Genomic DNA, 23,507 nt, shown 5'->3' with positions numbered 1-23,507 from the left:
GCAAATTAATACCAGCAATGAAAACACTGTTTTATTTCAAAATAATTAGTTCCTGGATTTGACAGACCTGTGGCCCAAACACTCCTTCTGTTCACTCAGCCTGCTGTCTGGACAAGCAGAACAGAGCAGGACCTTCACCATGAAGCAGAGGAGGTGTTGGATCATCCTTGCACAGGGAAGGGATTTGGGGCCCCTCTCACAACCCCTATCCAATATTCTCACTGTAGCCTCCCTCAGCAGCTCCAGAGTGAATGCAGCAGTGATCTGGGGGAAATCTTTGCTTGATGCTGAGCCCATTGCACAATCACAGTTCTCTTTCTGGCATTCCTCACAATGTCACAGTGTAGGTGACTTTTGACAAGGAAGAAAAGGCCAGGCAGTCTGTAGAGTCTCCATCATCACTGGGGATCTTCAAAAAGAGGTGTGACAAACACCCAAAGAGAGGGCTGTGGGCTGAGTCAGCCTGCACCATCCTGTGCTTCCTGTGTTGTGGCAGCAGTGACAGTGCCATCACACTGTGTGCACACTGAAGTGTGTCCTTTCCCGACAGAACCAGGCCAAAGTCTTATTCATCCCCAGACTTTCAATCCAATTGCTCTTCCACACAAATCACTTGCTATCCAATAATGTGTGAATTTCCAGTCCACACCTCCCTGTGTCCTAGGGTGAGCTTATGCTTCAGAGCTTCCCAGTTTGGCTGTCCAAATCAGAGAAGGACCTGAGCATTACATGATGGTCTGGGTGAAATTATTGTCTTTTTTATCTGTTGCACCTTGCAACAAGAGCTAGGACAGAGGTCCTAGGAGCAAGCCCATTGGGATGTCTGCCTATCATTTCAAGGTGCTTAAATTTGGATTGCTTAAATCACCAAAGTACCACAATTCCTGCCCAAGGGCACACGGGAGCTAAGTCTTTTCACTGAAGCAGCATTCAATTCCCTTCCTCCTACAAATGAGCTTGAGCTGTCCTGATAATTAGTACTTTATCTTGGATAGCACAAAAAGGAAAGAAAGAATGGGGGGAGGAAGTCCTCAGCCTTCACTGCTGGGCAGCCTCACAGTTCCTTCTTATTAGCTGTGATAATGATAGGAGAGAATAAAAGGCCCAGAGCTGCTTCAGTCACCTCATTTCATCTGGTCTGAGATTCGAGTCACTCGAGTGTCAAGAGAGCTTTTTAATTTCCAATATCACTGCTGCCAGAAATTAAAAATAAACTGGGAGCAAAACCATCAGATTAGCCAATCACACTGGAATTGCCTTTATTGTTATTGTTACTGTTGTTATTATTATTTGATCAGCTTTGGGAGAATTAAAGCTATTCAGCAAATCAAAATATGTCTTGGATTTGAATGGACTGAGAGGAACTATTCTATAGTCTGTATTAGTGATGGCCTAATATCCAGAAACATCAAGGCATGCTCTGCTGGAATCAAGTTTAAATTAATGTTACCAGTTCATAGAAATTGCTTGTGTCTATATAACTTTCATTGTGGCATCTTAAAACATTTAATTAGCTAAAGAAACTGTGTGAAAAACCCCAGATGTGGTTAAGTCAGTATCTTGACTGTAGTGAAAAAACCCAGGGAAATAAGATGAAGGCACCAGGACCCCTGGGCTTGGAGGATTCACTCCAGGTTTTACTCATGCACATCCTGTCATGTGGGTGTCCACTTGCCCCTGAGCCTGGTCAGGACTGATGGAGACATTTTGGCTGCACTTACAGATGAGACCTTTGACATCAGCTCAGGGGCAAAAGACAAAGCAGCGGAAGAAAAAGGATATACTGAAAAAAAAAAGCTTCAGAACTGCTGCTCTAATCTCATTCCCTCTACTGCCATGAGAAAAACCTTTTAAGAATGGCAAGGCACAAATAGGGATGGGGGTTGCTATCCTTACACAAATACATATAGCCATGCTCACAGGCCTGGTAGTCTCTGAGACAAGACCCCTCACCCAGACTGAAATAATTCCTTACAGTCTGGGCTGCAAATGTGGAGTGAGAAAGGCAGGGCTGAATGCTGCAGCAAACAGGAGGAAAGGGGTGCTGTCCAAATCCAATATCCAATATCACAGACTCCGTAGGTACTTACAGCCATTCTGCTGTGTTAATGTGCCACAAAAGTCAATGCAGAAATGCACTTTTGCAGTAGGAAAAGGCCTGCTGTCTGTGAAGAATATCCTAAGAAAATAGCAGCAACACTGCTGAGGTTTTGTGGTGCAGAGAGGAGTATAGGTTTGCCCTCCTTGCAGTGGATGAAGTCTTACACACTTTGGATCTTTTGACAGGAAGATCCTGGTTGCTATTCCTGGCTCCTCATTGCTGGCCTGTGCCTCCATCTCCCCAGTCATCAATAATTTTGTTACTTAAACTGGATTTTCCACATTATATTTTTGGCTCTCAAAAACTCACTCCATTTTGATAGGGAATGTCAATTTGACATGTTCTTGATCTATTTCCCTTTACTCTCCTGGCACAGTTCATTTCTCACACCTTGGCAGCACGAGTGCTTCGAGGAAGGAAACAGCAGATTACATCAGAGCGAAGTTTCATCAGATCTCTTTGAATAAGGTGGGATAGATGTTGCAGTGGTGGCTTTAAATTTTATGTTCCCCAAGGTGTGGAGGTTCAGGAGGGCTTAAGCATTATCCCCCTCTCCCACATGGCTGCAGCCACTCTACATGTCACCAGCCCTGGGCACTCTGAGTGGTGTGTGACCACACCCTGGACTGCCTGAACTGCATTTGTCATTTCCTCTCACATCAGGAAAAAGCACTTTCTTCCTTAGATAGTAGGTCTTATGTTTTTTTACTGAAGAGAAATTTAGAATTACACATTTTGTTCAATATTTGATTCTGAATTCAGAGTCACCCTCGCTGATCTCATGGCTTTTGTAAATAGTCAGGAAACAGCAGTAAACACACAAGATTCCTCTGTTCTTCCTTCTAGTTGCAAATTATAAACTATTTGCAAGCAAAGTATTATTGACAAAATTGTGAGTCATTGTGTATTATAAATAAATTTAATGATCTCAGTAGACGATCACAAACAAGAAGAAAAATTCATAGTATAAATGATTACTTATTAATTATTTGCTCTTTTCCAGTGCTTGCTGTTGCCTCATGGGAATTTTGAGGATCAGTTAATTAAGGTTCAGATAGGATCTTGAATAGTGTTTCAGGGATCTAAGATACCAGGTTGCCTCTGTGAATTTTTCTTATTGAAGTGGACTTTGTTAGATCTTAACAGTCTATTTCATAACTCACCACTAACTTTGGATTTATAATTATTTGCTATGCAAATCTCCAAATATTTAATGTCACCTTCATTTCACATGCTAATCAGCTGTCTGCTTCACTCTGATTTGTGTGTATAATTTCCACTTTAATGAAGATTTGATTGTTTACATGAATAAACATTTGAGACAATAAATTTAGTGTCCAGTCTCACATGTAGCATATTTTAAAGCCAGAAGAGACTATTTGTATAAAATATGTGTAAACCAGGCCATTTTATGCCTTCCCAGAAGTTCTTGCAGCAACGGGAATGAATTTTTCCCGCCACACAGGTGAGTGTTATTGAGTTCAATAACATCTTGTTGAGTAAGAGTGCATCTTTTAGAGCACATCCAGCCTCTATGAAAAGGCTCCAGGTGATGATAAATGCATCCCTTTCCTTGACAAAGTGTGCTAATGGTTGTTCTCCACTGGTGCAAAGTGAAGGTGTAGTTCCTATTGAAAGTGGTTTTCAGTATCATTATTAGTTAGCTTTTCATAGCAAAAAGAAAAAAAAAAGAAAAGGGAAAAAAAAAAGAAAATTAAAATCAAAAGAATGCTCCTTTTAGCTCTCCATGACATTCACAGCTCCCACAGCAGACGGTCTAGTGAGTAAATATAAAGTAACAGACTTTCTAACCACACTATTTACTTGGTTCTTTGCAATGGCTCTGAATGAGCCATTAAGGACTGTTGTGTAAATATGGGATTATGGGCTCTTTAAACACATGCTATTCACTTGCTCTGCCATTATGGGGATCTCTCAGTCCCAGGCTCCTGCTGACACACTCTTTGTTAATCCTTTCAGAGGAGAGACAGCAGTGGGCTCTGCTCCTCACTTTGCCATCCACCCGTGTAGCCCAAAGAGTGCCCATGGGAGAGTGCTGCCTCAGAATTTCTGGTTCTCCAGACATTAAAATGATCCTGGCACGAGGGTTACATCTTGCATCCCACTAAGGTGACTTCACTAAGCTTCAGCAGGCTCTTCATGTGTCTCTCCAGCCTATTCTGAGGATACTAATGGATTTTTCTATGGGTCTATATAAGGACAATGTCATTGTTTCTGATCACCCTGATACAGTAATTATCTGGCTTAGGGAGGATCCTTGTTGACTTCACACACCAAAACTCATTACAGACTCCAAAACAGCTCACACCACCTTTGAGCAAACTCAAGGCTGATGGTAAAAGACCAAACAGCTATGGCTAGACCCTATCAGTGCAGAGTTCAAATTTATAACCAGCCCAGACTGAATTTTCTAGGATGCTGCATTTCTTTAGTCAGTTATATCAAGCTGTATCAAAAAAAGCTATTAAAGATAAAATCTTGTAAACACATATGAACTCTGTAATCTGCTGTTATTATTCATTCTCAAAAATACAGCATTTTAGCAAGGTGTGCTTCCATTTGGCCTAGACCTATTGGCTTTTACATCCTCCCAGCAGCAGTGGGACCCCACAGAGGTGACAAACTGCGTGGCAATGAAGAACCACTACAAGCATCAGTGAGTACTGGCAGAGTTCAATCATTAGGTACAGGAAACACCATGTATCCCCAAACACTGAGGCATTCTGGTGTCTGACACAACATTTGGCTTGCCAGACCCTTCCCATAGCGGGAGGAGATGGAGACTAGGGTAGGAGTTGGCTGAGGAATCTTCTTATCTGCTTCCTACCCCTTCAGGTAATTCCTTAGGTCAAGGCAAGTTACACACAGTGTAAGAAAGGGATGTAAAAACAGCTTCCACCATCTGATGCCATGGCACTGACTCCCTTCTGCCTTGTGTGGCAGCAGCTCTCTGGCCACAGAGAGCAACAGGCACAACTTCCCCAGGCAGTATCTTGGAGAAGGACTGTGAGAAGATCAGAGAAAAGAATGATGAACAATTCTTATCTTCACTTGCTGCAGCTGTTGTTGTGAACAGGTGGAATGTGTTGTGGAGATTTGTGTACCAAAGGGTGGTTTCTTGATTGGCCAATGGTGATGGTGTTTGGATTCAAGGACTAATTGGATTCACCTGTATTGTGACTCTGTGAGGGTGATGGGTTTCTTGATCAGTATAGTATAATAAAGTAACTGATCAGCCTTCTGAGAATCTTGGAGTCAAGGCTAATTATTATCTGGCTGGGGGCCTGTGGCAACACCTTGTGCAGTGTAAATGATGAGGCAGAGCAGAGGATGCTCCACCACCACAGTTCAGAACAAGTGCAAAGTGTCTGAAGGGTGTGCACAACATCAGAGTTTATCCCTAAGATCCCAGAAAACAGCAAGTTCCTGTGTGCTGCTTGCACTGGGAACTGCAGGCTGCCTGATATCATGTTAAAACATCTGTAGTACATCACTTCCATATCTTCCCTCTCTTCCTGGAGCAGTGCTGAGTTTCCTGAGCACAGGACAAGATGCAGCCCAAACAATCTAGTTTTTCTTCCTTTCACTGCTTCAAGTCTCATTTCAACAGGGATCCTAAGGCTTCTGCTTCACAGGAGCCTCTCACATCTTAATAAAAATCAGGTACTGAGCTTCCAAAAAGACATGCTAAGTCTGAGCCTGGGGCTGCCTCCAAATTCTACTGAACTCGAATGAAATATTAACAGTGATTTGGATTAGACTCTTTATGGTTTGACAGGCAAGAGAGAGAGGGGCTGATTGCTCCTTGCACTCCTATGGATGTAAATCATCTGAAAGGAAAAGAGAGGATAAAGCTATGATTTTCCTTCTTGCCACATGTGTCCTTTGACCTGGTAACTCACAGCAACACCTGCTCCCTGGGACAGCTGGGGAAGCTGTGCCTCACCTGGGGATGTCTCATGATCAGCCAAAATGGGGGTGGAAAATCAGGCCTCAGGGATTTTTATCTGCAATATGCTGAAGGACTGTGAACTAACTAGTAACCCTTGGTATTACACCTGATTTTACCTGTGTCTAGAGAGGCCAATTTCTGTTATGGCTCTAATTTACCAAGTCGACAAATGTCAAGCCACAAAAGGTCCTAATACTACAGACAGCTTTGCTTAAAAGGTAGCAATTAATAATCTCACTTCTTTTCCAATTTTCTATTTAAGTTTTAATGTCCTTTATTGTGAGTCCTTGGCAGACATTTTAAAGCTTTTGTCTTACAAGTCTTGAGCTGCTTAGTGGTTTGAGATCTCTGTGGCATGAAAATATTTAAAATCACAAACTCAGAAATGACACATACCTTGTTAGTTAGTGGCTGCATAATTCATGTCATCTGCACTTTCTTTATGGCAAGCATGTGTGGAGGGTGGAGTACTTGAGTTAATGCCTCCAGCCAGCAGAACCTGGCAATATCTCTCTTAACTTTAGTTGCTTTGGACAACCTATCCAGGACTGATGCTGCTGCTGCTTGTTCTGTCCATGGTCTTTTCTAGACCTCTATAAAGAGTTGACTTTTTCCTTTGGGGAGAGGCAGACATAAAATTATAATTATGAAATTTGAATTCAGATTAGGTGTCATAAAATTGTTCCTTTCATGATACCTGCCAGGAGACTTCTAAGAACAAAACATGGTCAGGGTGAAACTTCTACATCACAGCCTGAAGTGAGTGAGGCCACAGGTGTTTTGGACAGCTGCCAGTCTGTGTACCTTCCTCAAGCTCAGCAGAATTCCCCACAGGACAGGAGCACTGCAGTTGCCTTCAGTTCCAGATGCCTTTTGGAGCTTTGTGGAGAGCTTGTTGTGAAGATACTGAGCTCTCCCACTAATGCACTGGTTTGTTTGAAACTATTTCATCCTGCCTTTGAAAGCCAAGCCTGTTTGCTAGTGTTCCCCAGAAGGACTTGGAGTGGATCTTAAATCAGGATGGACATTCCAGCTTGATGATACCTGGTGAGGGGTCGGGATAGGGTAGTGATTAGGGGAGTGGTTCTGATAGAGCTTAGGGGTAGTGGTTGGCGTTAGGTTTAGGCCTAGGCCTAGGCCCAGGGTTATCCTCTGGACAGTTGAAGAGCCTACAGCTCCAGGAACATTGTCGCTGGAAAAGGCAGGCCAAGGCCATTCTGACAAGGCCCAAAAATGGCTACTCCTGCATCCTTCTAAACTGGAAAATCCATACTCAATGTTCTGGGTTAGGGTGAGGCCTGGGCTTAGGTTTAGGGTTAGGGTTAGGCCTAGAGTTGGGCTCTAGGCAGTCTGAGAGCCTATAGCCAGCTCCAGGGACACTGGGGCTACTAAAGTCATGCCAAAGCTGTTCCCACAAGTGTGGCTGCTCCTGCGTCTCTGAGCTGACAATGGCCATGGGCATGGGGTGCACTCCAGGAGGATTCTTTCCAATCAGGCCAATAACTGCACTCCTTTGTCCGTGGAGTCTTCACAGCACCACAGCAATCAACAGTATCTGCACAGCTACGCTGAAGTTCCATCACAGAACTCAATCAAGCTCTTGAAAACAGCTCATAATTTTACAAGGGATGAACAGCTGGAGTTGGCATTGGGGAGTGCTGTTGTTTTGGCTTGCAGATACAATAATTCCCTAGTATTAAAATACATAAATAAATAAATAAATAAACAAATCTGCCACACACATGCTAGTCTCATGAATATATGTCTACTGGCTTTTTCCCCTTTTTTTTCTTCCCACATCATTTTTGTGGGTGTTTTGAGTTTGGGTGATAATTTTGGAACTTAAAATATTTTTAGTAATTTCATTTTAAAAGCAAAAGAGAAAGAAATGTTGATTTCTTTTTCTCCATTTTGTTCTAAATAATTTCTGACCTAAGAAACACTACAGAAACAAAAAAATACCACATGAAAGCTTTGATCTATGAGAAAAGAAAACTGACTGATACTAAAAGAAGCAGCAAAATAAGGAAAGCTTTTACTCTAAACACTTTACCCATCAGAAAATAACATCTTCTGTCATTCTGACTGCTGTGTTTAGAGACTTAGGAGCAGAGCTGTCTTTATGAATAGGAAAAGCAAGAACCTACCTTTTTATGATGAAGTTAGAGGTGGTAAAATAGCCAGTTTGAAGTACCATATGCATTATTTGAAGATACTAAATCTTAGGGAGTAATTTTGAACTTTACTAGGAAGCAAAGAAATTGAAAAGAATGCATAACAAAATAAATTGATCATCTCAGGATGTGGTTCCACAGGCCCTCTCTGGAGGATCCTCTCACCCATGGAAAAGTCAGGGCACCACAACACAGACACAGGGACCCACCTGCCAAAGGCAGATCTTGCCTTGCACACAGAGTTTCTCCAATCAAAGGGAGACAGGAAGGCTGCACACAGAGTTTCTCCAATCAAAGGGTGTGTCCTGACAGGAAGGCCCCAAGTCACTCAGGTGTGGTACGAGGCACGGTACATCTGGGCCACCAAACAGCCCTCTTCCCTCCAGGCTGCCAGGCTGGCACGTGCTGAGAAGGTCAGTGTGAGCCCATCATCCCACCTCTGGTGCTGATGCTGGGGGAGTGGATAGAGGGCACAGAATTACCCTCCTCCAAACACTGCGCCACACTGTTTGCTGTTCAGAGAGGTTCTGAGCCCAAGGTGGCCTCTTTGTACTCAACAGCCCTTGGGGCATTTTGCTTCTGTGGATTTCTCCAGATCACGTTTTGCATCATGTGAACTTTCAGCATCCTCAGTATCCGTGGTCTGCAGCTCAGCTCCACAAGAACTGAAGAACCATTTCACTGTGTTTATGCCAAATATGCAACTTGATAGCCTTGTACTAAACAGGTACACTAACTCCCCTTACTCAGTCCCCCTACTCACCTCCTTCAGCTCATTGGGGATTTGATCAATCAAATCTGGGATCCTTTGCTTCTAGAGAAACTGAATTTTCACACAAAATGCCAAACCAGGAATCTGTCCCACGTGATTAAGGAGCAAACTGAGACATTTCAGGAAGTCTTTGTAGGGCTGCTGGGGTTGAGTCTCTTTTGTGTCCTGTAGTAGCAATCCCTTCTGAAGCTCTCCTGCCCCGAGAATTCAGGTCCTGCCCAGAGGAGCACATAGGGTAGTTCAGATTGGGCAGGGCAGAATGCCCTAAAGCAGACCAAGACTAAAAAGTGATGGACTCTTGACTTTTGTGGGCAACAGCAGATCTGAGAAGGAGATGGGGCTGTTTGTCACTCATGGAAAGGGGTGAGCAGCTCTTCACACTGAGGCACAGCACAGCCCAGTGGAAAGGGCTTCAGTCTGGGGCTCAAGGATGCCCAAGGTCTCATCCCTGCAGTAACTTTGTCCAGCTGGATTGTATTGGCTTTCATATTGTTTCCCTCAGTGAAATAAAAGGGAGGGTAATACTGATTCACCTTCAGAAAGTGCTGGGAAAGCTATAGATGAAAAGTGCAGAGGAAAAGTTAAACAATATTAATGATTATGAAGCCACAACGCTCTGCAAATAGAAGATGCTAAAAAGTACAAAGGGCTATTATATTTTTATTAAAAATGTTATAGCCAGCTACTCTCCTCCCTTTCATTGAATACACTCAACTTCCTTCCTCACTGATGGAAATTGAATTACTTGCAGTGTTTTGTACTGAAATCTTTTATTATATTAAAAAAAAAGAGATACCAATAATATAGATCCGATAATTAAATTGCCACCAGAAGGTGATAAGTCATGAATGAAACAAACAAAGAGAATAAAAGGGAAGAGGAATACAAAGAAATGTATTATATGACCAGCATATGGAATAATAAAGCGAATAAAGAAAACATAACCCTGACAATAAAGTTTGAGTAATGACTTTGACAGTTTATGTTCAAGGCACCATCTGGGCAAAGGATGTTTTTTTTCAAATTGCTGAAGTAACTCTTGCCCTCCTGAACTTCAGGACAGGATTTTCCTCTGATCTGCATTTGCAGAAGTTCCCACTTCACCATGGCAAGCTACTGTTCCAGCAGGTTTGTACCAAAAAGTTCAAGGAATTTTGCTTGGGTGTCTTCTGCTTCATCCTGTTTTTCTTTGGGCTTCATGGGAGAAGAGCAGAAGAGCATGGTGGGATGCCCCCAGCTGTACTCAGTGAGCTTTCAGGCCTGCTGCAGGCAATAAAAGGGAAAGCTAGCAAGGGAGCGTGCTGGCCTGGTTGAGGGCATGTCTTGCTATTATTCCTTCTGGAAAAGGAGGTGGTTCTATTGGGGCTCATATTTCAGAGTCAGATCCTTTCCTCTGGCCTTATAGTAGAGACAGCTGGATTTGGGGTGCTTTGTTGTCTTTCATAGGTCTGCTGGGATGGGGAAAGCAAGGCCTGTTCCACAGCATATGTTACAGCAACTTCAGGGTAGTGCTAAACTCCCTGGCTGAAACTGGGATGGGGTTTTGCCCTACAAGTGATGCCACAGGATATGATGGTTTTGCTCTGTCTTGCTGCCTCCTGTCTGGGAGCAATCCCTTTGTGCCTTGAGACACAGCAGCCAATATTGCAAAGCTAATTTTCCAGCTCTCAGTCCTTTGCAGATGTTCCCATTAAGTTTGGATCCTTAGCTGACTGCTTTAGGGCATATTTCTTACTACTTTAGGCTTCTTAATCTTGCTACTTTAGGCTTCTTAACCACAGCAGAAATCAGGCAGGAAGAGGGAGCTGGTATTAAGGATTATTCAGATAACCACAAGCTGCATAAAGCCCCATTCATTGAGATGTTTTCATCGACAGGTTTTCATCTGGGAGCTTATGGAAGCGGCTGGAAGTAACCATTCAAACGCCTCCTGTTTCTCAGATAAGCTCTGTAACTCACCCAGGTTTATAAACCATATCAGCAGTGATGAGCAAAGTCTAGACTTCAAGTTTTCTGGATCCATTAGGATATTGTGCTTTTGTTTGATGCACGAGTGTGAGGGGTGGGCTCCCTTTCAGCCAAGAGAGTGCAAGGCTTCAGAGGCAAGTCAGACCCTGGTTTTCCTGAGGCCTATTGGAAGCTGCAGGCTGGGAAGCCCATGTGGAGCAGCAGTGTAGAGCAGCCCCCTCTGTGTGACAGCTGGGATAATGCCACAATCTGGTGTTTGGCACCAGGGTGAATGTGCCAGCAGTGGCACACCAGGGTGTCCCGTGCTCTGCACCTGGCTCTGTGAAGGAGCAGCTGCCTCTTTGGCCTGGGTGTGGGACCTGCCAGCTGTGCTGAGAACATTCTGCAGCAAGTTTTCCTTTCTTTCAACTTCTGCTTGAGATTTGAGGCTATAAGCCAGCAGGAGACATCCATGGCAGAAGCCACAGGAGAGCCTGCAATGGCAGGTCCCATTGTCTGAACCCATTAGCAAGGCTGGTGCTTGGTTATGGGGAACTGATGTAGGTTTTTCTGATGTGACAGTAAGTGCTGCAAGTGGCTGTTTGCTGAGGCAGAACTTAAAAATAACAATAATTTCCAAGTGTTTCTCCTTCCACTTCCATTTCCACTTGTGCTAAAATGTTGTTTTGCCAGCATATAGGAAAGGCACAAAGAGTTCAGACCAGGTGATTTTAGGACCACAGTTTCTCTTGGCCTTCATCCTGACCTGAACAATGCAGAAGGCTGCAAAATTCTGGATGGCAAAGGAGACAATAGCAAGGCAGAAAGAGGAAAGGAACCTTACCTAAAGAGAGATTTGGTCCTTCGAAAATCATCTACTGGGAGAGAGATGTAGCTGGGAGAGGGGGTGAATCTATTTGTGCTTTATACACTGTGCCAAATATCCCAAAACTTGGACACAGGAGGAGGTGAAATTGTTTATATGTATGTAACAATTGCAAGCCTCAAAACACCATTTGTTTTCCTCATTACTGAGCCCTCTGAGAGGAACAGAGGTCCTGGTACAGGTTTTGTAGCACACAGTGTGCTGTCTCTCTCTGTCTCTCTCAAGCTGGGCCTAGAATTCGAGCAGGGAGCTGGAGGTGGGATGAGTTTGGATCACCTAGCAGGAGGGGTGACACCAGCTGCCTTCAGGTGCCCATGTACTCCTCCCATTGTGCTGCCTGAGGTGCACCACTCAGCCTGGGGTATGCAGCTGACCTTGAAATTCCTTGAGAAATCAAGAGAAATCCTGAAAAATCACGGCTATGCACCATCCAAGGAGGGGAAAGCTAAGCCATGAGTCCCCAACAAGTGGGTCCCACCTCCATTTGCCAAGAGTGCAGCCCAGTAGGAGCCCCAGAGAGGGAATGTGGGAGCTGGTGCTGCTGAGGAGCTGGGCAGGAGGCGCGGTGCCTCGGCAGCGCTCGCGGCAGCGGGTGGCACCTGCTCTGCTAAGTTATAATAAATGCTGCTTTTGATTAAACTCAGAGCAATTTCCCTTTAAGAGAATTCCCTTTAAAAAGAATAATAACCCCTTTTTCTGAGACCTGAGTGTCAGCAGAAGGAGCTGGTCTTGTTTTCACGTTTTAGCTGTGAAACAGTATCGGGCAGCACCATCTGATTCCTTTTCTTACAATCCTTTTGTGCCTTTCCTTTTGTAAGCAAAAATGAGCACATTCAGGCATGAGAGAAAGAAGTGAAATCAGATTGTATTGCATTTCTTTGGCATATATGGTGAGATGCAAGACTTTTTTTCTTTTCTTAACTCCTGAAATTTGAGATAGCCTGAGAAAAATACCAGCATGGACAAAAATGAGGAATCAGCTTTCCATCTAAATGCTATTTTAAAAGATCCCATAAATGTAAGTAGCCTTTTTGTGCAGTTAATATTTTTCTTTTATTATTCCTCAGCTCTGTTTTCAGGTCTTCTCTTCTATGCACTTTCAGATGAGCCCATGTCTTATGAAAGTGATGTTTTGTTAATGGAGACCATCAGCAGTTTTAACAGCAGGAACAAAACTGAGTATTTCCTTCTCCAAAACAGCTTTGCTAATATACTTCAGACTAAAGCAAAACTGAAAAGATATTCTTTCAGTAAATTGTAAATTCATCCCAAAAAGCAGAACTTCAAGGGAGCTAAAGCTGCTCAGGTTACACTGAGAAAATTATTTTGGTTGAATAAAAAGGTCAGGGCAAAGCTGTAGGCAAGTGTGACACACTGCATTTCGACAGCTTTAAAGGGAAACAAATATTTGGAAATGTTGCAGTGTTTCATTTTGAAGATATTTTTGAGGGAAACTTTATTGTTTCAAAATGGCATTTTTCATTTTGAAATGAATCAAATTGAAAGAGAGTTTTAAAGAAATCAGGGCTAAACATTCTGAATTATTTGTTTCAGTGCAAATGGAGATCTTCAAGTTATCCCCTGAGTTATGTTTTTTTTCAGGGATTTGAATCCTTCCTCCTGCAAATGCTCTGCTTTAATTTGACTCATGCATATTTTTCCCTCATGAAATTTTAGGTTTTGCAACACAACAGAAAAGCTCCTTTTTATCCCTCCACCTGCCAAAGCCTCAGTTATCCAGCCCTCACACATGCACACCACTTCTAGCAGATGCTGAAGCCTGGCCAAAATCGTTCTCTGCTTCTCCATTCCCCAGCACTCCAGAGAGCTTTGCCAGCATGGCATAATGCCAACCTGTGCTCCACTGTTTTCCCATTTCCCTGTCCCTTGGGAAGCTGTTCCAGGAACCTCCTTCCTGACCTGCAGCCCATTCCCCCTCTCCCCGTGACCAGTCCTGGCTCATCACCTGCAGCACGACTCCCCCGTGCAGATGTGGCTCCCCAAGATCAGCCCTGTGCTCTTCTCACCATACCAAAAAGTGAATATTTAATTGTGATTGTGATTATTTTAATTGTGTGTTATGCTCAAACAACCTCACTGCTACCATGGCAGACCTGTGACATTGTCGGAATTCAGGACACCCCTCTGGCTGTCCTGGATTGCCAGAACCCCTGCCAGGGGACTCAGAGACCCTGGCACAGAGCCCAAGACACCTGCGATTTTGATTATGACCCATGGAAAAAATTACCAACCTTATATGAAGATCTGCAAGTCATGAAAGTCTAAGTAGAATAATAATTAGTTTGTCATGGGGTGAAAAATAGATTTTTTAGGATTTTTAGAATGGGGGTTCAGGGGGCAAGATGGAGGAATCTGGGCGTGTCCAGTCTTTCTCCTTCTTCTTCTTGGCCTCCATCTTCTGCTGTGATGTTGGCACTTTGGGATTGGTTTAGAGTAGAAGCTCACTGTCTAACATAGGTGATAGGTATTGGGAAGTTATGGTAAATAATGTACATGTACTTTTTAGTACAAAAAGATAACACTGTCCTGGGAGCAGCCAGTGTGCTTCTGTCTGATCTGCTGAACGGACCTCAGCAGGCCAGGAGAAAGAATTTTATAGATAAGAAACAATAAACAACCTTGAGAATGAGAACTGAAGAGTTCTGACTCCTTCTTCGACCGCCAGGCTGGGAAAAGAGACTTTTTAACGCATCTCGGGGTCACTCTGAGCAGCAAAAGCCCTGAGATGACATGTTTGGGATTTGGTGGTTTTGTGGCACGGGGTTAAGACCAGACCCTGCTGAAGACAAGGCCCACTTGAATTTCAGCTTTAAATGGGATCTCTGGGCTTTATCACAGATGCTGTACCCATTGTGCCACTGGAGCTCTGCCCTTCCTCTGCCCCAAAGGCCCCACACTGCACCTCTCCACCCCAGCCCAAAGCACCACCACTGTCCCAGTGTGTGCCAGATCTGGGCATGTCTCAGGAGGGACAGCAGCTCAGATCTGGCTCAGAGCTGGCCTGACAAACACTGGCTGCCAGACCCATCCTCCACAGCACGAAGGGTGGGGATGAGAAAGTGAGATTAGTCATTCTAATCATAGGTTAGGAGCTGCTCTTAGGATCTGAGACATTTTATCCATCCTCAAAGTGAAGCAAAACTGGCCCTTTCTGAACATTTCTGTGCTGTAGCAGTGGAGGTGGCTTTTTCTCCCTCTTTCCCCTGTTTATTCTGAGCAGATATCTGGTATTTTATCCTCTCATCAGTGAAAGTGTGGGGACTTCACAGAGAGCCTGAAGTAATTTTCAAGTTGTAGAAGTTTTGCAGGCAACTTTCTCCTTTCTTAGCAGAAAAACACTGTATTTTTCCAACATAAAAAGAAGTTGTCTCAGCCTGGGAGGCACCTCCTAAGAGCCAATTCTCCAGTTTTTCCCATCTCTGATTGTACAGCCTTGACAGGAATCAGCTTTCCACAGCACAGTCTCACTCGAGGTGGCAAAGGGCAGTGCATTAACTTCAGCACTGGTGGAAGTTTAAGGGCAATGGTTTTAAGCAAGCACATTAACGAGTGAGGAGGGCTGCTCTGCCAGGCTCCAGGATAAAGGGTTATTTCTGAAGGCACTGAAGTTAATAGCCATGCTGCAGTTTTTTGCTGTTACCTCCCCTCCCTCACCTGCCTGCCCCAAAGCAGATAAAAACTCCCAAGTTTTGGGTTTTCAGGATTGGGAAAATACGGAAAATACAACATCTTGTCAGATCACCCCAGCCAGGTCATGTCATTGCTCTGTGCCTCAGTTTCACCAAGGGAAAAAAGAATATAAGGAGACTAGCACACTGATGAAATGTTAAAAACAAGCTGTAGAAGTATCCAAATGAAAAATTAGTTAGAAAACATTAAAATTATTCTGAAACTCCATCAAGTTTCTAGGTGCTCTTCCCCTTATGCTGATTATTGAGTGTGCTGTGCATATGAAATACCAGAGTCTGTACACAGCCCCCATCCCCCAGCAGCTATTTGGGTGATTTTGGTGCTCCGAGAGTCACTGCCTGCCCCTCTGATCTAGTTTCTTTCATTTGCTCTTTGACTCCTCCTCACCATGAGAGGACATCTCCCCAGCCCTCAGCTGTGACACAACTCACATCATTCAGGAGCTGATGCTGTGAGATGCTACCCAAGATGAAAGAAATTTCACAGAAATGAACGAATCTGAGAGACTTTTGCAGCGCAAGGCAAACCCCAGAAATATTTGGGGGCTGCAATGAATCAGAGCTGCCCTGCTTGTCCTGCTCCCCCTATTAGTAAAGCCAAGCTTTGCTAGCCTGGCTCCGATCCTGGGGAGTTTCTGCTTGACTCCCACCACTGCCATGGAAAGCTTGGATGTGAGTTAACACAGAAGTACAGGGTGTACCAGATGAGCTTAATGGACACTTGCAAAACCTGCCATGTGCTTTCACACCCTCCTTCAGCAAGGCAAGTTTGCTCTGGCTTCACAGAAGTGGAGAAGAAAGAACATGGAGAGAAAAATCTTTCACAGCTGTCCCTTGCTCATTAACAATAAAATGCCAAAGAGAAATTTCTCCTTTTTATTAGCAGTGAGAGCAAGGCTTGGTCTGGGAGAGGGCAGAGCTGTTCCCACTCCCTCCCAAGCACTGTGCTCTTATTGCTCATGCAGTGCTCAGTGCCAAAATATCAAGGGCTGCTGGAGCCACCTTCTGTGCAGGGCTCAGCAGCAGCAGAGCTTGAAGGAAAGGGAGCTTGTGCCAGGCAGAATGTGCCAAACACCCTGACACTGCCCTCCCTGGACACCCCAACATGGGGCAGGGGGTGAGAGCACTTCACTGCTGGCATAGAGGGGCTGATGCCTGCTGCTGATTTCAAAATGCCACTTATTGATTTTCCTGGGGTGCCTGGAGGAGGATATTGTGCAAACAATGGTTTAATTGTGTGTTATGTATGGTTTAATTGTGTTCATTGGCCATCCTGGAGAACTGCTAATGAAAAATGTGTTCAGACAGAATGGCTGCACGAAGGCAGCAGAACTGGAATAAAGTAAATGATATTGACATGACAAGGAATTCCAGACATTTTTGGACTCAAAAGAGTTTACTTACTTTGGCCCTGCTGTAAAGCCAGGTGCATGTCCAAATACAGCTGATCAGCCATCAGAGCAAGCACCAAATTATCTCTGGAGAGATAATATCTGCTTATAAACACAGGGTGCGATTGTGCATCTGCTTGGTAGAGGGATTTGCACATCCCTGGTGCCATAGTTGTGTTTCAGTGATGCACAGCTCCTGAGAACACAGGCTAAGGAAGGTGGTGTCTTGTGCCATCACCCACAAGCCCAGCACTCAAACTCCAGGAGCCCCAGGATAGCAAGGTTCTGCTCTAAATTCTGTATTGGCATGTACCACACGTATTGGCACCTGTAATTCTGTAGATGTCCATTTCTGCATGTGCATGTCTGTCTCTTGTGCTTTTTAGAGAGCTGCATGAAATGAATGCAGTGAATTGGGGTGGAAATCTGCCAGCTTTGGTCTAATCAATGTCTGTGACTGCATCTGCAAGTGGCACAGGCACAGGGCATTCTTTCACCCATCCTGAAGTGCAGCCACTCCAGGTCTGGGCTGGAAAAAGTTTTTCCATGCATTACAGTCCTGCACAAAAGTTAAGAACATGAAATGAAGGATGAACCAATTTATGAACACATTCTGTTACAGAAGTATAGCAATGGTAGATGCTGAAGCGATGAGCTGATACATAGCAGGAACTGAATTAATTTTGGGAAACAGCCAAAGGAGGTCAAAAGGAGCAGACTTCACCCAAACCTTATTTCAAAATATAAACTTGAATCAAATATTCTCCCCAGTTATTTTCCACATTCACAAATTTTCATTCCTTGTGTCTTTACTCCAAGTGCTCTCTGAAGCACAAAGAAAAAAGCAGCAAAAGCCAGTGAGCACGACTGCCAGGAGCTGTGCCTTTCCAGCTTCCTGATGAAATCTTTTGAAAAACCTCAGCAGAATGGTCCCCAGCAAATCCTTTGCAAATGCTGCTCAACTCCAAGTCTGCTGGGGTAGGCTGGAGGAGTTTAGTAAATGCCACAGGGATATACAGCTCGGGAGGAACCAAACTCCCAGGCTGTGGACATCCCCTCAGAACTGCACTGCTTTGATTAAATCCTTCCAAGCAAGATAACAACATGAATAGAGCTTCCTAATTTCATTTCCCAGCACCATGGAGCGGTTATATTTCCATACACAGGTGCAGGACCTTTGCTCACTGGCTTTAATAATCAGTAGAGATAAAGGCAGAGCTTATCCTGTGTGTCACTGAAAATTGAGGAGGTAAATTCAAAGAGACACCAAATCCCTCTTACTGGTGTTTCTGCAGTGGCACAGAGAGCAGGCTGGTGGGCTCTGAGAATGATTGATGGTGTTGCTGACCAAATGGAGAATGGTGATTTATGGACAAGCCATGGTCCAAGCCATGCATGCTATTCTGGAGAAAAATAAATGGATTCAGTTTCAGACCTCTTGGAAGGTGCTGGCCAAAGGCTTTCATTAAGTTAGCCTCTTGGATGTGGGCTGTCAAAATATTTTAACATCTGCCTGTGACCTCCAAGCATTTTCCTTTCCCTTCACTGCCTGCTTCAGCCCCAGACCTCCCTTGCAGTCAAAACTGACAGCATTAGCCATTTGAATCACTCTTTGAATTAATTACCCAGAAATACGCTTTCAAATCTTCCACTCCATGTAACAGCAAATTAAAGGGCAGCCTGGGTGGGGTTTTACACATCCTGCTTTGGCTGCCCCTTTCCAGCTAATGCAGCCATTAACACCCGGACTGCAGTGCTGGCCTCTGCTCTCACTTCCCTGCCCCATGCTTGCTGAGGAAAAAGAAAAATAAAAAAAAAATTTAAAAAAAAAGGAAAAAGGGATTTTATTTACAAAACTTTTAAGGAAAATTCAACACATTGATGGAGAGAGTAGAGGGATGGCTCAGGAGACAAAGGTCCCTGAGGAAGCAGTGCTTGGCCTTGCGTCTGGGGTGAGACCCTGGGATATTTCTCTAGTGGCTTGGCAGCTCAGTTTCCTGATTCTCCATTCCTCACTGCCCTGCAATTTTGCTTTTTACCAGCATAAAGCATGTCAGGCTGGTACTCAGGCTGGGCAAGAGTGATCCCATAGCAGCCCTGAGGCATCTCCTCCTCCTCCTTTTCTGCGAGCTCTCCAAGGGGACGCGCAGAGCACAGGGACAGCTCCTGCCATGGGTACCCCCATGCTGATGGCTGATGCTTGTTGCTCAAAGTCTGAGTGTCTCTGGAGTAATAAACTCACTGAGCTCTGAACTTCTTCAAATCATTCCTACCCCTTCAGCAAGCAAATTTTTCTCAGATTATGTCTGGAGGTACTGATGAGATGATCCCCCAAAAATGCACACAAGTAGCGCCCTGGTGTGTGTGTATGCCATTTATCTGCCATTTCCCCATTCTAAGGCTCAAAGAAGAAGCCTGGAACATAGCTTTCATCACTTATTCTGAAGCTTTAGGAAGTATTTTTCAGGTATTTAATTTTTTTAAGACGAGTGTTTAAAATTCAGACTCAGTTGAGTGCCAAATTTGTCTAGAGAATTACCACAGAATTACCACAGTTTAATCCCTACCCATTTCTGCCCACAAAATTGGCAAATATCCCTTCAGTGGTAAATAACCTGATGTGTTTTTCCTCTCGGGGAGCTGCTGAGATCGGTTGCACTCTGTCGATGGTTTAGACTCACACAGCCCCTTGCCTGAGAGCAGCAATTGGCATTTTCTCAGTGGGTAACCCTCCCCACCACAGCCTGCCTGACAGCCCCTGTTCCACACAGACCCAGAGGAGGCAGCAGCCTGTCTGTGTCTCAGCAAGGGGCTCCAGACAGCTGCCCCCAGGGCTGGGGAGGGACAGACAGGTACCTGCCAGCATGGGGTGGCCTCAGGGAGCTGCAGGAAGCCTGTGGGAATGGCACCTGCAAGAGGAATAAATAAAGGCATCGTTTCTGCCAGTGCCAAGAGGTGATGTGATTGCTAGAAATGGTTAAAATGATTTTCACCCACTTTCTCCTTCCCCACAATCCCTTCACCCTTGATTTTGTCTTTCCCAGGCAGCCTTGCAAACACTCTGCAAACACTCCCTTATGCAGAGCTGATGGAAGGGAGCAGGACCCCCTCAAGCAGGAAAAGAGAAATCAAAGGGCTTGGAGAGAAGGGAAAATAAATAAATAAAAGGGCTTGTTTATCTTTTTATTAATAGCAGAGTAGTGTTCCCAAGGGGATAGGCCAACTGTAACTCTAATCCAGCCATGCAAAGCTGCATCTCTGACTGGTTTCTGTTTCCTTTTTTGCCTCTTCTCTTTTCCAGGGTTAATTACTGGGAAAGAAAAGTGAGACATTTAATTCTTGCCTGCCCAGATCTCCCGCTCCCTCCCCAGTGAAGCACCCAGAACCTGAGTGTTTGCCCTCAGACCACAGAGCCCAGGCTGAGCTGTCCCAGCTGCTGCCACATCCATGTGGCCTCGGTGACACTCCCAGGCTGGACAGGGACGAGGACAGGGACAAATCCTCCACACTGCACAGTGAGCTGGTTCCTGACAGCAGGGGGTGGTTTTAATTCGTGTTTTTGTGAAGGAACATTCAGCTGGGTCAGTGACACTGCTCTGCCCTTACCCAGGGAAAATGAGCATGAGCTACACGCTGCCTGGCAGCAGGATGGCCTCCTGACATGCCTTGAAAGGGAAGCAGGAGGAGGTAGCTGTGATGGGCAGATAGGCTTTGAAACACATCCCAGGCAAGGAAACATTAGAGCTGCAGATATTCATGTGAGAAGTGGCCCTGTGCTGCTGTATCTGCAATAGCAGGCAGAAAGCTGGCCAGTTTAATGACACCATCCTGATTCAGGGATGTCCACCAAGGACTTGCCTGCTATTCCCAGAGCCCTGCTACAGCAGAACCCTCCATGCTGAAGTTTCTGAAATATATTTTGTGCTTGGGCTCTGGCCTGGAAACTGGAGACTTTTATTTTAGGATATGTGAGAGAGGATTTTCAAAGGCATATCTCATCAAAAGTCAAAGGGAATGAAGAACCTGACCTCCTTGTGTGCAGCTTGGCCTCTCTCCCCAAGCTGCTCTGGCTTCCCTTTCAGGAGAGCAGAGCCTTATCCATCCTGCTTGGCAATTAATCCAGTTTGTAGCCATCAGGGGTTTTCTTGGAAAAAGCAATCCCAGTGGTCACCTGTGATGTCCAAGTCCACCTTTAACTGTGGCACAGCTTGAAGCTGCAGCAAGGTTGGTGTGGGAGAGACAAGGTCAGTGCTGAGATGTGTCACAGCAGTTCTGTTAATAAAATGAAGTATCAGTAATTTTGCCAGAGTCTTGCCGGCTCCTCCAACCTTTCTGCAGCCTCATCACTAAACCCTGTGGCTTCCTGGGCAGGTTATCAGCATCTGACCTTCTGCACAACATCAGCTGGCAAGTGATTGTGTAGGAGTATCCACATATACACAGTGTGAAGAACAATTTCCCAGAAATCATGGTGAAGGGAGAGGAAGTCTCTGGTCTGAAGTGGTTTTCTTAAAGCTTCTAATGGGGAAAGGAGAAAAACAAGAAATGATAAGTGTTTAGGAGGGGGAAGAGGAAGGGAAAGCTGCCTCTCAGGGCCTGGGATACGGCACATCTCTGAGAGGGATGTAGCCATCTCTGCAAATCAAGATGAGCTGGCTGGCCAATGAAGCATGCCCGGCATTTTATTTCTCATATTGTTTGGAGATAGGGATTCAGCTGAGTGCATTCAGCAAATAAAGATCAAATAACCTGCTGTGAATAATGTTTTAAACCTGGGTTCCTATCAGGATCTAGTTATAAACCCATATACTCTGTTGGATAAAAAATAAGTTACACATGGCTGGAGGCAGTATTACTTTCTAAGGAAGATGAAATCTGTTTTGAAATAGAAAATGTTTAGTGATTCCCCCTCCTCTTTTTATTTTTTTGGAAGGGCTAAACCACATAAAGCTGCCTGATGGAGAGGGTGGAGGAGGGTCCACCAATATTTCACCCAGTGCCTCTGGGTCCAGAGCTAAGGATTTATGCTAAAAGAGGGGGTGATTCCCAGGAGGAGAGGTGAGGGGAGCCCTCCCTGCCAGCAGGATTGGCTATTCTGCCTGGATTCCAGCTAACCTCTACTGCACTGAGCTCCTTTAGCTGTGCAGAGAAACGAGTCCCTGGCAAGCTGATCCTTTCCCTGCCTGATGACAATCAGCGCCTTGGCTGCAGCCATGGGGGAGCCAGCACTTGCTGCTGCTCCTCTCAGGGTGTGAGCACAGGGACCAGCACAGGGATCTGCAGCACCGGGGGTTCTGCAGAGCTGGACCAGCACAGGGATCTGCAGCACCGGGGGTTCTGCTGGGCTGGACCAGCACAAGAATCTGCAGCACTGCTTGGGCCAGCTCTGGGTGCTGGGCTTTGCTTCTGTGTTTGCTGCACAAACTGTCCAGGGAATTTCAAGGAAGTGCTGGTGGAGAAAGGGACCTTCCCAAAGCAGTGTGGCAGTGCAGCCCTTTCTCTTTCCAAGGAGAGTCAGCCATACCTCATGTGGAAAAACACACTGGAAATACAGAAAATGGCTACTGAAAGTTTTCATGATTATTTCAGAGCTACTTTGACTGTGGTATTTCACTTGACCCTGTTGTTTTGCTTTCCCTTCTTTGTCCTTCACCTTTTCTCACATGAGTCAAAGCTTCTGGTTTTTAATGAGTCTCAAAGAGTTGCAAAAAAATCTACATAAACCCTTAGTATTCCCTCTCCAGTAGTCCTTCAGCCAGACAGATGGTTGAAAATTTTCCCTCTAATCTGTTTTTTTTTTTCTGAAAAAAAGACATGTTTATTGTGTGAAGTATCTGCTTCACAGCAAAAACTTCAATTATTCCTCAGAAAAACAAATATTAAAAAATGAAAACATTTTGACGGAAACCCTAAATACTTCAGCCAAAAAAGCAAAAAAAAAAACAATCCAATTCACAATGTGTGTGTTTTTGTCTCTATTAAAATACTTTGATTTGGAAATGCTGCCACACAGGGGATTTTGTCAGAGCAATTCTCATTCCCCACATGGAGCGAATGCCCTGAATCTGCTGCCTCCTTGGTGGTGGGCATGGCAGAGGTCCTGGGGCATTGCCTCCCCTGTTCAGGGAGGAAATCCTCTGGGAAGGAGCCTGAGCAGGAGGTCTCACCTACAAAGGCAGGGAGAGCCTGGAGTGCCTCAAATCTGACTAGTATGAGATACCACAGGGACATTATTAATATGAAATCTCTCTGCTTGGGAATATGATATTTCAGGGTTTGATTTCCTTTAAAATACTGGATTTAGAAAAAAGCCACACTTTTTGTACTTTTGTTAATGACTTTTGTGGGGAGTTGCACATTGCTCAACCAGCTTTAGTCACTGTGAGGAGTGGTTAAATCTTTATCAAGCCTCAGGTGCCTTCCCAATGCAAACCTGGAGATTCACTCATGGGCAACCAGGATGTGTTTCCTTTTTTCCATGAGTGGTGAGGGATGCCTGACCTCTGCCATCCTGCTCTGCAGCTGCTGAGTGCTGACCCCTGAAGCTTTAGGC

The sequence above is a fragment of the Geospiza fortis genome, unplaced genomic scaffold, assembly GCF_000277835.1.
Source record: "Geospiza fortis unplaced genomic scaffold, GeoFor_1.0 scaffold70, whole genome shotgun sequence".
Classification (NCBI taxonomy): domain Eukaryota; kingdom Metazoa; phylum Chordata; class Aves; order Passeriformes; family Thraupidae; genus Geospiza; species Geospiza fortis.
Note: the sequence above shows the minus strand (reverse complement) of the source record.